The sequence below is a fragment of the Aythya ferina genome (genome assembly GCF_964211825.1).
Source record: "Aythya ferina genome assembly, chromosome: 2".
Lineage (NCBI taxonomy): Eukaryota > Metazoa > Chordata > Aves > Anseriformes > Anatidae > Aythya > Aythya ferina.
Window position 1 is genome coordinate 104,952,796 of NC_140297.1, and position 13,919 is coordinate 104,966,714.

The following is a 13,919-nucleotide window of genomic DNA, read 5'->3' on the forward strand; positions in this document are numbered from 1 at the left end:
GTAAACTGCACTCTGAAGTTGTAGCAGTCAAAGCAAAGAGGCTTTTTCCAAAGCTGTTTTACAGACAGATAATTTGGTTCTATGTACTTGAGGTATATATAAGAAGGAACCCCCTTTTACAAGCATACACATCAAAATGAAGTCTTAAGTCCTTTGAAATTAATAGGATTACAGTGTGTCATCAGGGTCTCACAAGACTGTATCTGCAGGACTGCAAACAAAACTTCTTATTACGATATATTTATTATGCAGTTATTAGTCAAATGTTAATTTCTGTAATTTTATGAATATACCATACTAAATTTCACTAAGCTATGTATACAGCAGGAAATAGATTACAATACAATCATATCACTTAACAGATTGCAGGTAATTAATCTAAATTTAGAGAAAATATGCTACTCTTATCAATGCTGAGGCATGCTTATCTTAAAGCATGTGCTTATTTATACCCTTTGAAGCCAGTGCAATGTCTGCTTTGGTACTGCTTTCTAAATAAGCTGCAAACATAGACTTTTGCTGAGTTAAGCTCTGTTGTTATAGACTAGCAGCCCTGTTGTACTGAAACAGAAAGGTAGATGCACAAATTGTTTTTTACCAAATTTTGATTAAACCACAATATATATATTACACTTACCTAGATATAGTTCACAAGAGTGGTTTGTTTTATTATTTTTTTTTTTCCAGCTCTGAAGACTGTAACTAGTAGAACAAATTTGCTACAAATTCGTAATCTACACATCATTTATTAGTGTTATATATTTTTATTTTAGCAATGGTATGCTTGTGCTTCTTTACTTACACATTTACAACATGTAGCTATAGGTTGCTTTTATCCATACACTTTAGGATGTCTACTTCCTGGCAAAGTGTATTTCTAACAATTCGTAGTCTCATAGTACTTTAGATGTGATAAGTTTCTTGAAACATATAAAGCTTTGTTCTTCGTCTATGGACTAGTTTATTCTTACTGATAAGCTATCCAAAAGCATATCCATTATTTCACACAGTCAGAGAATCATAGAACCATTAAGGTTGGAAAAGACACCCAAGATCATCTGGTCCAACCATCCCCCTACCACCAATATTACCCACTAAACCATGTCCCTAAGCACCACATCCAGCCTTTCCTTAAATACCCCCAGGGATGATGACTCCACCACCTCCCTGGGCAACCTGTTCCAATTCCTAACTACTCTTTCTGAGAGTAATTTTCTCCGCATATCCAACCTGCACATGCTATACATTTCCAAGGCATATGGAAAACTTCAAGATAATGTGTTTCTAATATTTTTGCTTATCAATCTTTCCATTCATATCTATGCATAATTCCCAAGGACTATAAAAGGTACTGAATATACTGAAGGGATATAAAGAAATGACCAACTTCTCTCTTGAGTCTTAATAAATAGTGATGTCTTTAACATTCTGATACAGTGAAACAATATATTAAGTCAATTTCAGCAAGTAGGTACAATACACAGGATTGTCATTTACAATATTTTACACATACATACATAATACAAATACAATTTTACACCACTGTGCTAGGGTGAAAAAGGCACCACAAGTAAACAAATGTTATATCACTCTAAATTCTATAGCAGGCTAAAATAGTTTAAGTACAAATAAGAATTTTATTCATAATTTTATCTAAATGTAAATTTGCATACACATATAGATACGTTAGTGTCATTTGAATCTTACTGAGCAAGTATCAAGCATTGTGCTTGGGATACTCTATGTAGATGTGCTAAATGCAAAGAAATTGTAGTGAAAATTAGGTAGCAGAAGAAAAAACAAAAGATGTACAGTTAGTAGAGTAATAATTTGATCTTCTGTCCTCTGCAAGGGTATTATTTCATTACATCTCTCTGCTAAATTTAGCATGTATTTACTCCAGAGTTTTGTTGCATTTATATAGAGGTGGCTGTTGTTATGGTTATAGTATACTGTGTACATAAGATAATCACAAAACAGTGATAAACATATTTTATGTAAGTTTTCCCTGTCTTCTGCTCCTTACTTAACTGAAAAGGGCAAGTGAATAAAGTATGTACACATCAGTCTCTCTTTTTTTTTTAATTCTTTAACTTTTCAGGAAACAAAAAAATCAGAACCTGCTATGATCTACAGTTCATGGCTGATGCCAGGACTTATTGGGCAAGAAAGGCAAACAATTTTAATAATTAAATAACCTGGTAATCAATTCTCAAAGAACTCTCTAACCTCTTATTACTAATCTAGAATCTGGATTTTATGATGTCTTTCTTAATTTTTCCCCTGGGATCACGCCACATAGTGTAGATTGTGCATAAGATAAGTCTTTATTTTTATACATTTGCTACTTGTTCCTTTATAAGAGCCTCTAACTCTAAAATTGTTCTTCTCCCCTGACAAGTAAGACCGTAATACATATTTAACTAAAGCATATATGTAACCTACCAACAACATGTGATATTTCTAAGAAAATTTTCAACGTTTGTGGAGCATTGTAAGATGGAATGAGAGGACCTTGTTCCATCACAAGTTGTTGTGGGTGAGGGAATCCGTAACATTCCTTCAAAATAAGGCTTTCAACCAATATTTCCTATTTTTCCAGTGATGCACAATGCAGGGAACACATTCCCCTCCACCTACCTGGCAGTGAAGTTAGACAGATGAATAACACTTAAACCCATGGTAAGTTATAGAAGTAATTATGCACACCCAAGAACATCTGCTGGATTTTGTCTTTGCCGAGAAAGGCCCCTCTTGTCTCTCTATTCTTGGTAGAGCCCAGCTGTGCTTTAGCACTTAAAAAAGCTTAATTTTGTCTTTGTGTCTATTGACCAAATGTGTCATCATACAATACTATTACAACTCACAAGTATGCCTTTTTTTTATGTCTTTTTTTTTTTTTAATCTACAATTAAGCTGTACTACGTGCATTCTTGCAGAATTTTTTTTAGCCACCACACCTACCACTACATCCAAGTACAGCTGTGTTGATTTGATTTAGAGGTCTCCTTCAGTATCAATACTCCTCTGTTGCCATAACAGAATATTCCATTTTCAGTAAGCACGGAACCATTTAGAGGAACTATTGCCTCTTTGTTCCATAACTTTATTCCTTTGTACTCCAGTCCAGAGTACATTGGCTTTTATTGACAGCATATCACATTGTAATTCATATCTAATATGTTACTCACTAACTGTCTCCCAGCATTACTACTTTTGTGGATTTTCCCTCATATTGATTCATACTGCTCTAGTTTTAATGTATTGGTATGCCTTTTTTTTTTTTCAAGTTGTGGCTCATTTTGTTATTTTCTGCCTGTATTTCTCCCTGGGGCCTTTGCATTATATTTCTGTCCTCACTAGTTTTTGTGACTCTTCATTTGTGAATTTCATTAACATGCTGTTTATTCATTCTTCCAGATTGCTAATGAAGATGTTAAATAGAAACAATCCTGAAAGTGCACCCTTCATTACCCTACTAGATATTTTTCCCCTAGTTGCTATCATAATCTTTTTTTTATAGTCTTTCAGCCAGTTTTAACCCACATGTTCCTATAAAAAACATTTCAATTCATTTTACACTTAAAACTGCAAAAGACACTGCAGTGAAAAATTGAAGAACATATGGATACAAACTTTATCTTCTGAAAGTCACGAAAATTGCTGGAAAATCACAGGTAGCCCAGAATTTTCTGAGTATCTCCATTAGATATCAAGGGAGAAAAGATTTTAGTGATCCCAGTGATGGTGGTGTTCAGGACTACATGGACTAATTCCTCATCTGGTCTTCTCACTTACTGTTGTATGTGCCTTCATATATGCAGATGCTTTCAAAGCCATTATTAATTCATTTTCTGAATTGTATAATGAAAGTTACATCTCCAGTGCAGCAGATTTCTTTTACATTCATATGCAGATGAGTTAATAAGTTCTATACTAATTTTAATCATTATCACATACTGTAGATCACTAGCTAGATAATGTGTGAAAAATAGCTTTTTGCTCTTTTATTGCATTGAAACATAGTACATGTTTAAAAACTTTTTTTTTTAACCTAATACTTGGCTACTCAGGATGAGGTAAACTGGATGAAAGAAACAGATGTACCATACTATGAAGCTTTGTGAGGAGAAGATTTTCACAGACCTCAGTTCACATCCCAGACTAAAACAAACTTAATTGTGTTTAGTGGGTCAAACATTTCCCTTGTTTACAGTGAAGCACCCTCATTGATTTCAAGCTCAATGTAACAGCAATGTTTAGGTTAGAGTAGAAAGCTAGTATGCATAGCATCCTTTATGAAAATAGAGTACATTGAATTTCTAACACTTTGCTTTTTTTTTTTTTTTCTTTTTTCTTTTCAGATAGTCTTTTGGCTTTACTTTATTGTTTCCTTACCATTAAGCAGTCCATCTATTCAACTATAAGAAAAAATGTACCACTTAAAAATGCTCTTTGGCACTTCAAAAGGCCATATATTACAGAACTAATTGGTACAGCTTTTACACTTTACAATCGATTTTTTTTTTTCTACATTGATTTCTTCTTTTCTTCTGGAAACAACAGAGTCACCCTCTTTTCATTCTGTAATAGCCTTTTTATGATTGCAGCTGTTCCATTCACATAGACATAGACATAGACAATACTTCATGTTAGCTTAGGAGTGTGAATGATTGCAACAGTTTCCTCAGGACTTTAGCTAGTATTTCCTTGTAGCATAACTTTTCTGACTATGTTGTTGTTTCCACAGAATGTGTCTGCTGAAATTGTGGCACATGTGCGCAGCAGACGCAGTTGAGCTAGTTTCAAACTAGTTAGCAGAATGGAAAATCTAGCTTTGGCAGCACAAAAGGCCAGCATGAGGAGCTAAACACCATAACTGTTGTTTTCTGTGTTTACAAGGCTAACTGAATAAGAGTACCCAACACAACGAGTTTAGAGTTCCCACATTTGTGTACACCATTTTACAGCCACAGTGACATTAACTGAACCCTAGAGAGGAAACCCTTTCAGAAGTTGATCTTACAGCTGAGTTTTTTGGCGATCATAGTTTAATTTCTAATTCTGCCCTCTATATTTCTGAGCAACCCATGGGAGCAAATATCGTGAACTTTGGGGTCCAGTTTCCAATGTTAGAGAGCTTCCTGCATAGTTTTGAGCACATACCGCTGTGTGCTTCCACATCCTAATACAAATACTAGACATAAGCAAATCTGAGATTTTGGGCAGAAGTTCTATTTCACGTGGAAAAAAAAAAAAAAAAAAAAGTGAAAGTATTTCCTTCTCGCATCTCGTGGCTGTTTCATCTGGTTAGACAGACAGTAAGCTCATTAGTGCAAGGACTGCACCCTGCATTGCATTACTTGAGTGCCTGTTCTAGGTGTTCAGATCTCTTGCTATTACTGTGATACAAATAATTCATTTTCACTCTGATTGGGTGTACATTCTTCCTTTCACATTCAAAACCTCAGTTCCCAAGAACATGGTTGTCTTCTGATTGTATCCTCTATACGGTATAGCCACGTGTAGCATAGTAGCTTCTCACCTCTGGTGTCCTTCCTCCTAACCGGCATTTTCAGTGAATTTGCAGTGCCAGAAGTTCTCTCATTGCAGCCCACAGAGTCACAACATCCTGTTCTTCAGAGATAAGGAGAAAGAGCTAGCTTTGCTCTACAGCACAGCAGGGAACAGTCTGAGTTGTGCTCATTGCCCATCCTTTTTCCACACCAGCTGTTTGGAGTCAGTGCTAGAGGGAAGGCACGCTGCAGTCCTCCAGCAGGTATCATTGCCACTGTTGCATATGGTTCTTTGTGCTTTTGGAGGCTGAATGCCTTTGGGACTTGCCACAGATGGAAGTCCCTTCTGCACCATCTCTTTCAATGTATCGTCGGCTCTAAAAGTTACAGTCTAGCTCTAAGTGCAAAAGGCAATGAGGGCATATATCTGGAAAAACTATAACTCCAAGTTTGTACAAAAATTTCTTCCAAAGGAAGTAATTTTAATAATACTATAGATTGGTTGTTTTGTTATTTTTTAATCATGGAGAGCTATATTTTAGACTCAAGAGGGAAATATTGCCCTAATCTGATGAAGCTCTTCCGTAATGGAATAATGTTAAGTCTCATTTCTACACTATTATGCATCTGTACATGCATAATAGGTATATATATATGTGCTTATTGTGTATCTATGTACACACCTGCATATGTTTGTTTGTGGAACAAACAAAGTAGTATGGAAATTATCTAACTTGGGTCTGTGATAGCCTGCAAATCTCTATATCACACTACATCTCACAATGTACTCATGTCCTATCATGTCATTTTCAGAAATAATCTGCTTTGGATGCACTTCTTCCAGCCATAATTGCCAGGCAGATGGTGGTGGTAAATTAGGAAGTATTATTGGTAATAAAACCTAGAAGCTTCAGATTTTCTGAATGGCTTATACATATAAGGACTTTTAGAAACAACATCTTTAATGACAGAACTAACATCCAATTTCATCTTCCCTCCGTTTCCTGGAACATGTCACTAGTATTTGTTCTGTCTTGCTTTGTCTTTTGTTAGTGAATGTGGTGGTTGTGTTTTTTAAATACCACATACTTCCAAATAACTACTCTCTGTTTACTTATCACCACCAGCTCTCTCTCCAATTGCTATTAATACCTATGCCCTGCAAAAGGAAAGCACACAAAGTTTCACATTTTAACACAACATAATACAAAAGCATTTGCAAAATAGTGTAGGCAGCAATGCTTCTGGTTGCTATTACTTCCACTGCAAATAATGCCATCTGCTTATCACTATGCCCCAGTGCATGCTATCTTACATGTGGACAGGACTTGTAACGTGGTGTTTTCTCTGTAGTAAACAGCTTGAAAACTAAGCCCTGGAATAATGTCAAAAAGAATACCCTCCTGGCTTTTTCCAGATAATTTCTCAGTAATGATTTATAATAGAAGACTGTAGTTAAAAGGCAACAAATACTAACTTGACCTTTTAAATTGAAATTCCCATGTTTTTCTTTTTGTGGGAGGAAGAAAAAGAGGCTTCAGAAAAAATAAAATATAAGCAGTAGCCAGTAATAAACCCAGATTTTTCTTAAATAACAGGAGATGCATGTATTTTGCATTTTTGCATTACTATTTATAATATATATATATAAATAAATAATGTTTGAGGTGTTAATATATGCATGAATGCTGGGTTACAACTCTGCAAGCATCACAAATTTAGACATTGCTGTTATCTATTATTGTTGTTTAAACTTAGTGATGTGATACAGTAGTACACACTGTGTTAGTGATACGAACTGCAATTTAAACTCTGTATCAGAGGATAATGTTTATGATGCCATACTTCAAAAAGTTTAACTCAGTCTGGGATCCCAGTTGAATTCTTTTTGTGCTATGTAATATTCCAAAATAGCTGAAGACTGTGTGCATGTTTTCTGGCCATATATAGTCTGTAAATAAGGCACACCTGTGGAGTTTTATACCTGTTCTTTTGTCTGTAGTATTCTGGCATTCAACAGCAGATCTTTGACATCTATCTGAAATTTCTGTTCCAAAAAGAATGAGGCAGTTCTCCAAAGATCATATTCAAAAGACAGAATCCTCCTGTCTTTTGAGTTAACAAAAGGTATTTTTTTCATTCTTCTGAATGAGAAAATATTTTGAATGAGAAAAAAAAATAAAAAATGTGTCTTTCCTAACAACCTGCTGTCCTTGTTTACCCACTAACATATTTCCACAATTACAGAATTACTGTGCAGTTCTCAGTGGTCATCTCTCACCAAGCTGTGAAGACAAATTTACTTTGTCTGTTTGTATAAGATTAAGGGTGTACAAAGAAGTTAGATTAAAGACTGAATTTCAGAGGTCTATCTCTGTTTTCCCCAGGAAAGCTCTGATTTGATTCCGCTTGAGATGAGGCAATAGTCTCTGGTTCCTGGTGAACATTCATCACATGAATCACAGAATGAAGCAGCATTTCTTACATGGTGTATCTTATATTTAGAATGTCAGAAAACGGCCTGGAAGATTTCCTGCAGGCAAAAATCACCCTGAACTGTATCTCTTGCTAATTTAAAATTTAAAACATATGATTTTGATGTGTTCTGCAGTTTCCATTAGATGAAAATATATATATTATTTCTTCTTCTATAAAAAAGTTTCTGCTCTCTTGTAGAGTTTCTGAGCAATATTGTCTTTTTGCTTCTAATATGCTTTAAGTGGTGTGTTGGCTTTTTCATGTCCTAACTAGGCAGCAGGCAGTGATTTTTACATTAAACTGCATGATAAGGTTTTTGTCTGAATGAATCATTGCCCCATATTTCTTTCACCCACAATAATTGAGTTTTACTAAATAAAACTTTCTGAACATGTAATTTATCCATTTCTATCAAAATTAAATGAAGCCAAAGCTGAGCTTAATTAGCTCATACTCCAGAATGCATCAAAATAGCTTTCTGATATGAGTAAATCTCTGAAGTACTCAAATACTTTTGTTTTCAGAAATGTGCAGACTGTAGATAGAATTCAAGTCACATCTGGACCAGCTGTTTAGACCAGAGATTTACTGACTAGTAATTGTGATAACATCAAATTTAAGTCAGATTTCTGTTTACCAAAGAACTTCTGTTTTATTCCACCCCCTAGTACAGAGAGTGCTAAGCCACACCTGGGAGTCCTAGACACTACTTCATTATAAAGAAACCTGCAGAATACAAGCAACCCCTCTTGGACTGTTTTTAGGCAAAATAGAACATTACCCTCCTATCTGAGCCAAACAGACTAATGTGAATAATGATAGCTGGACCAAACTGTCCAGCTCTTGCACCTACAGCCTTCCAGAGGAAAAACTTTATGCAATTACTCAAGGTGTGTCTACAGAGACAGCTTGAGATGCATGCTTGCACTCTTCATGCTTGCAGCTGGTCAAAGTGAGCCCAGCTCAGTCTAGAAGCCACAGAAATGTACCAGCATGGTTCAGAACACCAGTTAATATGACAATGCAACCTTGGCAGAGGTTATTAACTAGGTCACAGCTCTGAAAGAGGTGCTACCAGTTACAGCTTCCAGGCCAGAGCTGGCCAGCACCCACTCAGAGGAGGGAAAACTGGATGTCCAACTGTTTACACCCAACCACATAGACATGCTGCAGTATAACAGACATCTTGTCAGTGTAATAAAATATTATCATCGTGGGATAATGCCTTGCCTTGAAATTAAGCTCCCTTGGTTTAGCATTTCACAGAATCATGGAATCATTAAAGTTGGAAAAGACCTCCAAGATCACCTGGTCCAACCAACTCACTAACGCCAGTATTATCCACTAAACCACATCGCTAAGTACTGCACTTTCCTTAAACACCCCATGGTGACTCCGCCACCTCTCTGGGCAACCCATTCCAGTGTCTGACTGCTCTTTCTAAGAAAAGTCTTCTAATTTCCAAACTAAACCTCCTCTGGTGCAACTTCAGGCCATTCCCTCTAGTCCTGTCACATCTGTGAGAAGAGGCTGACCCCTCACTCCCCACAACTTCCTTTCAGGTAGCTGTAGAGAGCAATAAGGTCTCCCCTAAGCCTCCTCTTCTCCAAACTAAATAACCCCAGTGCCCTCAGCTGCTCCTCATAGGACTGATGTTCCAGGCCCTTCACCAGCTTCATAGCCCTTCTCTGGACATGCTCCAGGGCCTCAATGTCTTTCTTGTAGTGAGGGACCAAAAGCTGAACACAGTCCTCGAGGTGTGGCCTCACCAGAGCTGAGTACAGGGGAACGATCACCTCCCTGGTCCTGCTGGCTACACAATTCCTGATACAAGCCAGGATGCTGTTCGCCTTCTTGGCCACCTGGGCACACTACTAACTCATGCTCAGGTGAGGATTGACCAACACCCTCAGATCCTTTTCCTCTTCACAGCTTTGCCACTCTGCCCCAAGTCTTTAGCGATGCATGGGGTTGTTGTGACCAAAGCGCAGGACCCAGCACTTGGCCCTGTTGAACCTCATCCCACTGGTCTCTGCCCATTGACCCATCCTGTCCAGGTCTCTTTGCAGGGCCTTCCCACCCTCCAGCAGATCGACACGTCCCCTCAACTTGGTGTCATCTGCAAACTTACTGATGGTGCACTCAATTCTCTCATCCAAATCATCAATAAAGATATTAAAGAGGATGGCTCCCAACACTGACCCCTGGGGAACAGCACCGGTGACCTGTTGCCAGCTGGCCTCAGCTTCCTTCCTGCATGGATTCTGCAAGTCACCTCCATACAGTCTGCACAGCATCAGAACCAGTAATATTAACCATCTGAATCATAATAAAAACATGAACATTTCCTAAGAGTTGCAGTTTTCCTGCTTCTTGCCTAGAGCCTTGATTTAGCATCAATACAGTTTTGAAATGGGAAATATGTAAGCAGCTTTTAAGAATAAGCTTCTGTTCCATTTCAGAAGAATATCTCATATTCAGCAATCCAATGTAAAGTTACAAAAAAAAAAAAAAAAAAAAAAAAGATTTGTGGATTCCAACAGTAATGTTTCTGTGTTTTTGAACATGAATATTGGGAAGAATCACTTAAACAGAAGCCTATACTTCAATTACCAAATTTGTCATGTCCTGATGAAAAAACAAAGGTTCCTGACACTTGTGTCGCGTTAAGGGGTGTAGCTGATTAACCGTTACGGGCCCGGTCAGATTCAGGACACTGAACCAGTCGGACATTCACCAAAAACACATTAACCGTCTGGGGGTCCAGTCAGACATTCACCAAAAACGCATTAACGGCCTGGGGGTCCGTTCAGACATTCACCAAAAATGCATTAACCATCTGGGGGTCCGTTCGGACATTCACCAAAAATGCATTAACCGCCTGGGGGTCTGGTTAGATTCAGAACACTGAACTACCACGGATAACCACCCTCACCCTCGTTGCACTCAATGAGAGTTATCACAATGCAATCAAGTATGGTTTATTACAGCAACAGATAATCAGGTTCTTTTGGATTGCCGGCGATAGTGACTGTCTGCAAAGCAAGCTAGTATGCATAAAATACACAGGTGTTATAGGTGTTATAGGTGTTACAGATGTTATAGATGTTGCAGGTGCGCAGCCTAGAAATAAACGCGTTAAAAAGGATCAGAGACTCTATAGAGATTTATAAGCAAGTATTTAGATCTCACCCAAAGGCGTCCCAATGGGGGGGGAAGAGAGGCTCAGCCCGTCGACTGATCCCAGGAGTCAGGAGGTCCTAAGGATGTTGTCCTCGGGATGGTATCTCCCCTGACGGTGGTATCTTCCCTAACATCCCCTTTCTCTTGGGCCAATTTATATTATTTTCTATCTTTTAGGTGGAGCTTGAGTGGCTCTAGTCAAGCATATCTTAGTTATGATTGGTGTAAAGTTTTCCCGTCTCCGTTTAAAGTAATAGGCTCCGAGGAATTCAGAGCGCATGCTCAGTGAGGGGTGGTCGCACCTTGGAGGCGGGTAGCTTTTGGGATGGAGGTGTGTTTTGGTATTATAATGATATTATAATGAGCAAAAAGTACACTAGGGTACAGCATTTGTCAAAACATGACAGGTCTTTGGCTTAGGGTGGCAAAAGGTGCAGCTTTGTGCACAAGAACAATCGAGGTCCCATCTGATTACAGAGCCTAGCCGTGGTGTCTCCACTCCACTCTATGCTCCGTGCTGTTCCTTAGAGCTAGCACACCAAGTTTCCCCAGCGCGATAGCATCTAAGGCTGGGAGCCTAGGGAACGCTCTGATAAAGCAGTTATGCCCTACCCTGAAAGCCTCTTCAATGCTGTACCTTTTCCTTAAAAAATGTGAATGTTAGTTTTATTTTCCTAGTTACTTCAGGCATTTACACCACAACTTGAGCAAATACATTTTGCTAAGGTGTACTGGTGGCAGCATTCTGAGACTAGAAGAACTCCTGAGAGTAAAATAATACTTTGCATAGGAGTCAGAAAAAAGGCACTGTTTCAGAGTTAGACTTTATGTGCTGCTGTATTTTAACCATTACTTTATCAAAGAAGTAATGGAAAATGTTTAGAAGTGATGTATTTCCTGCCAAACGGAAAGCTAATGAATTACAAAGATTTTAGTACTTAATTTTAGTACTAACAGACTCCTTTTGCAGCTTATGAATTTGGATAAATTTGAGATGCTTATTAGAATAGATACTCCAAACCTCTAGCAGTTTGACAACTAACTATTAGCTAGATAACTTCTGAAACTTTCAATACTTTCAAATTTAGAATATGTTGGGGACATTATATTTACAGTTGTCAAACAGTACATTTGCAGACCAGCCAACACCTTAAGATGTCTTGAAAAATTTAATTCACAGAAGTCTATGAAGTAGCAAAATTTCACATCAAATTGTGAACAACTTAGGTTGCTACAAATAGCGTCCTGACAAAGCATCTGATTCATGACTAAAACACTGCTTAACCTGGAAGGTGTTTTACTTTTGGTCTGGCTAGCTCTGCTATAACATGTTGCTAAAGACAGGTACGAATAATCAGATGAATCAGACAATGCAAGAAACAAATGATTTTACTTTATACACTAAGGATTTTGAAGATTCATTTATCATTGACTTAACCCTTTATTCAGTGGTGAAAAGCCATAACACTTTTTCACTGGCTTGAGTGGAACAGAATTAAGCTGAGTGCTATCTGCCATTTATTATCCTACCAGATATATATTATCCTACCATCATAAAACTATCCAGCCTATTATCCTGCATTTACTATCTGACTGAATACACTTGGGCTTCTTTTCTGAACAAGTTACAAACACCTCAGACTAATGTGGTCCAAAACACAGCAAATTAAAACAGATGAGCTATCATGTTGCGTCTTTCAGGCATCCTGAAACAGAAGTAGAAATCTGATTTGGGCATTGTGTAGGTCTTTCCTTCACTGCTCTTTTGAGCATTATTTAAGTGTCCTGATCCATCCTTTGTAAAAGTATAAAGGTTACACTAAGTCTTCTTCTTCCCCTTGCTCAGCAGATGGCAAAATATGTACATGCCACTATTTATTCATGCTGCTAAGCACTCACTTGGCTGGGAGACTGGAAAATGCCAGCATCCTAATTAAAAATAAATGGAACCTAAAAGGATATGCAGTGTCAGAAAGAAGAAAATATTGCCTGAATCATAATTAAAAAGTTTTATGCTCATGGTCAATAGTATCAAACAGGGCAGTCTCATCCAGTAAAATTAATAGAGATAAATGGGCATAGACCATCAACAGGAGAAGATTACTCCTAGCTATCTAACAAGAGTGGTTTTAGTGCTACAGTTGAAAGCGTATTCAGAATAGACATTCTTGATGGAAACAAAATTTATGATGTTTTCAGTGTGACATTCAGTCTCTTGAGGGCCTCATGGGTTACCATTGATTTTGGTGGATATATCGGATGTGGGCTCTCCCCAAATCGTTTTCTATAACACCTTGTCTTTCAGGACACAAGTCCATTGAAGCAGGCACTGCCTTATTTGTATACTGCATACTTTCCAACAGTATTACTTGTAGGCTAACTATGATATTTATCACATTCTCCTGTGCTTAGCCCAATGATTCCTAACATACATGGAGCTAAATCATTAAGACTGCACAGAAGCAATGTATTAATATCTATCCAAAATAATAAAGCAAACAAACAAAAAATGTTTACCTGGTAGAGTATAGAAGTCATGCTCTTCCTGAGAAGTATTCCCTAACATACAGTAAACTGGATTTATTAAGTATATTGAAATAATTTTAATGGAAAAACCAACATGGACCATCATAACAAATTCTAAATATTTAAAGAAAATCTGACTCCTTTGGCCAAAAACAGTTAAAAAAGTCACTCCTTTGGACAGCATTACTGTGCAGCCCTTTAGAGAGCCAGTAAGAC